Source organism: Tarenaya hassleriana, unplaced genomic scaffold, assembly GCF_000463585.1.
Source record: "Tarenaya hassleriana unplaced genomic scaffold, ASM46358v1 Cleome84, whole genome shotgun sequence".
NCBI classification, from domain to species: domain Eukaryota; kingdom Viridiplantae; phylum Streptophyta; class Magnoliopsida; order Brassicales; family Cleomaceae; genus Tarenaya; species Tarenaya hassleriana.
The window spans coordinates 456,596-461,161 of record NW_010970837.1 but is presented as its reverse complement, the minus strand read 5'-3'; the positions used below and the strand labels follow the sequence as shown (position 1 = coordinate 461,161).

Sequence of the window (4,566 nt, the reverse complement as noted above, 5' to 3'; positions counted from 1 at the left end):
CAAAAAGAAACAAAGCAATGGCTTCTTCCCCTAGGATGGGGAGATCGCCCCTTCTCGTTTATGCTCTTGCCTTTACTGTCATGGCTGCAACCATCGCAGCCTCTGATCCATACACTTATTCTTCTCCACCACCACCCGAATACTCACCTTCGCCCAAGGAAAGTTATGAATCTCCTCCACCTCCTTACGCTTACAGTTCTCCACCACCACCGCCTTACTACTCACCTTCACCCAAGATTGAGTACAAGTCTCCACCACCCCCATACGTTTACAAATCTCCCCCACCACCACCATACTACTCACTGTGACGCCCAAATCCCGTTTCCCGTGAACAGGATATGCCACATGGACGAAAACCAATAAAATATAATAAATCCAAAAGCACGGGAAATTAAAACATTTACTTCATAAATGCGCAGCGGAATAGTTAACACAACCTTTAATTGTCACACGTCCGGTCTTAAAATACAACGCAAGGAAAAGAACATCGTTTTCAAGTTTAACACAAATCAAGTCCGTACGTGATGTTGCCTCCTCTTCAGTCGCTATCCAAATATTACTCGTGCTCCTCGGGATCTGAAAAATTCAACAACGGAGGGCTAAGGCAAAAGCTTAGTGAGCAGCTCGGGTTGAGCCCGGAGAGCCCATTCTCATGGAGAACGGTGCCAACTAATCTCTCAATACAAGAATTCTTTTACTCCATTTAATCCTTTCTCATTTATCTTTTTAACCCCTTAATCATTATTTCACACATTTTTCCGATACCTGATAGTACTGACTCAAGTCGTCCACCGGCACTATCAGGTACCGTTCCTTTCGGTATCATCTAGTACTGACTCAATTCGTCTACCGGTACTAGACTTTACCCTGCTCCCCTATAATAGTACTGACTCCACTTCGTCAACCGGTACTATTATAAAGGCGACCACTCAGATCCACCAGTACTGACTCCACGCCGTCAACCGGTACTAGCTTCACCGTACTGACTCAATTCGTCTACCGGTACTAGACTTTACCCCGCTTCCCTATAATAGTACTGACTCCACTTCGTCAACCGGTACTATTATAAAGACGACCACTCAGATCCACCAGTACTGACTCCACGCCGTCAACCGGTACTGGCTTCACTACACATTTCTTAACGGTACTGACTCCAAATTCGTCAACCGGTACCGTTTCAGAAGTGTCCACCCAACTATACCAGTACTGACTCCACATCGTCAACCGGTACTGGTATTCCATTTCGGTAATAGTACTGACTCCCAGTTCGTCAACCGGTACTATTACCGAAACCACACACCACCCAGTACTGACTCCAAGTTCGTCAACCGGCACTGGTTCAATATCCACACATCCCCGTACTAATACTGACTCACGCCGTCAACCGGTACTAAGTACGGGGTTCCTTAGTCATTCAATCACATGCATCCATCCACACAAAATTATTTACCATCTTATTTCCTTATTATTATCCCCGAGTCTTTTTCACGTTCGTTCATCCTTATTTTATCCTATTTCGTTTAAATACCATTTTTCACTGTATCACCGTTTAATCCATTTGAGTCTATAGTCGGGGTTGCAGCCAGTACGTGGACCGAACGGGTCAGCGATTTTGAGATTTTTCACTGTTCAAAGTGCCTAGACCGTCCGTTCTACGAGGGCAGACCGGACGGTCCGGTTTCATTCGGACCGTCCGTTCTATAAGTCCAGAACGGGCGGTCCACTAGGTCAGACCGTCCGTTCCCCCTTATGTTCTAGACCGGACGTTCCGGGTCATGCCGGATCAGGCGTTCCAATTTGTTCATACGTGTTCGTTCTGTCGTGTCCCAGAACGGACGGTCTACGTCCGTAGACCGGACGTTCTGGGACTCAGAACTTCGTCTTCCTCACGAGTTCAGTCCGATTTTTCACCACTTTTGCCCAAATTCTGATCCGATTTAAGATCTAATCGTTACCCATTCAATACTTAACATCCCTAGGTGCTTAACTCTTGCAGAATCACTAGTCTACACCATAAATCATGAAAATAGAATCTCTCAAACTCAATCCGAACCACTCACCTCGGATTTCCGTGAGATGCGTTTTTGTCCGAGCTTGTACGAGTTCTACAGATCATCTTCTCCTCCGAAACTTCCTGGGAATCTCCTTGGGGTGTCCCTCTTTGATTTCCCGAGCTCCCTTTGCCTCAGTTCTTCCCCAATCTCTCTCCCTTTCTCTCTTTTTCAGAAATCCGGTTTTTCAGTCGAAATGGTTTTCTTCTCTGATTGGGGCCGATTTATCAGCCCCTTCAGAGACCCAATCGATCAAAACGCGGCCTAGGGGTCAGCCTATGTGTGGCACTACACGGGAGTGGTGGCCGGTGGCGCGTGGGGACAGATTGTCGCGCAATAATCGCGGCCGAAAAGTGGAAGAAAGTCAGCATTTTTCGGCGTTTTGCTCCCAGGACCCTAGACCGTCCGTTCTGCTGCTGGTCCGTCCGTTCTGCTTCGCGAACGGGCAGTCCATCCGTTCCACCTGCTGGACCGTCCGTTCTGCTTTGCGGTCGGCAGTCCGTCCGTTCCACCTTCTGGTCCGTCCGTTCCGCTTCGTGAACGGGCAGTCCGTCCGTTCTCCCTCCTGGTCCGTCCGTTCCACCTCATGGTCCGTCCGTTCTGTACTGTATTTTCGTCTTTTTCTCCGTCTTTCGCTAGACCGGTCGGTCTACCTCTGGATCGATCGGTCTACGCCCTATTTCCTTTGTTGTTTCGACGTTTTCGACGCGTTCGAGTCCCGTTGATCCCTTGGTTCGAACCTTATGCCAATCACCTTATATTTTAGACTCGTCTTACCCTATTTTATTCCCGGAATAAATTATTCGGGAATCGGGGTATTACACTCACCTTCGCCAAAGGTTGAGTATTCTCCACCCCCCCCATACGTTTACAATTCACCCCCACCGCCACCTTACTACTCACCTTCTCCCAAGGTTGAGTACAAGTCTCCACCACCACCATATATCTATAAATCTCCTCCACCACCGCCGTACTACTCACCATTGCCAAAGGTCGAGTATAAGTCTCCTCCACCACCATACGTTTACAGTTCTCCACCACCACCGCCTTACTACTCACCTTCACCCAAGGTTGAATACAAGTCTCCACCACCCCCATATGTTTACAAATCTTCCCCACCACCACCATACTACTCACCTTCACCCAAGGTTGAGTACAAATCTCCACCACCCCCATATGTTTACAATTCACCCCCACCACCATCTTACTACTCACCTTCACCCAAGGTTGAGTACAAGTCTCCACCACCACCATATGTCTACAAATCTCCACCACCGCCTTACTACTCACCTTCTCCAAAGGTAGAGTACAAGTCTCCTCCACCTCCATACGTCTATAGTTCTCCACCACCACCGCCTTACTACTCACCTTCGCCCAAGGTTGAGTACAAGTCTTCACCACCCCCGTACGTTTACAGTTCTCCACCACCACCATCTTACTACTCACCTTCACCCAAGGTTGATTACAAGTCTCCACCACCACCATATGTCTACCAATCTCCACCACCGCCTTACTACTCACCTTCTCCAAAGGTAGAGTACAAGTCTCCTCCACCCCCATACGTCTATAGTCTACAGTCCTCCCCCACCGCCGTCATACTACTCACCTTCACCCAAGGTTGAGTACAAGTCTCCACCACCCCCATACGTTTACAAATCTCCCCCACCACCGCCATACTACTCACCTTCGCCCAAGGTTGAGTACAAGTCTCCTCCACCCCCATACGTCTACAATTCTCCCCCTCCACCACCATATTATTCTCCTTCCCCAAAAGTCCACTATAAGTCGCCATCATATCCACACGTTTGTGTTTGTCCCCCACCTCCACCGTGTTACTCTCCATCTCCGAAAATTATATATAAGTCTCCACCATCAGATGTATACAAACCTCCCCCTCCACCACCGTATTATTCTCCTTCTCCCAAGGCAGAGTACAAATCTCATCCACATCCATACAAGTATAGCTCTCCACCTCTTTCACCGTATTACTCACCATCTCCAAAGATTGAGTACAAATCTCCTCCTCCACCATATGTATACACTTCTCCACCACCTCCACCTTACTATTCACCAGCCCCTAAAGCCGAGTACAAGTCTCCTCCACCCCCATATGTCTACACATCTCCACCTCCACCATCATATTACTCTCCTTCTCCAAAGACTGAGTACAAATCGCCTACACCTTCGTACTACTAAAGTCCACTGAATGCCATTAATATTTGATCGATGAGATTTCATTGAAGTTCTATTCTTCGAATCCCTCTTAATTTCTATGAATTATAAATTTGGTTGGTCGAATTACCAATTTGTTAGTCTTTATATGACTATCTTTGACATTTCGAATGTAAGAAGTCTATATGCTTTGTTGTTATTCATCTTTGGTATCCTTCATTTTGATGCATTGAATAACCATGTAATTTTCTTGTTTGTGGGCTCCATGTATTTCATTATTATTGATGGAATGAGAGTGTTGATTTTCTGAAGTTGATAATGTGTTAGCTTTACAATATTTTAG

General features: G+C 47.0%; 1 pseudogene; it reads left to right on the top strand.

Annotated features, from left to right (window-relative positions):
* On the top strand, window positions 1-4,333 carry LOC104803366 (annotated as a pseudogene).
* Window positions 4,334-4,566: the final 233 nt, after the last annotated feature.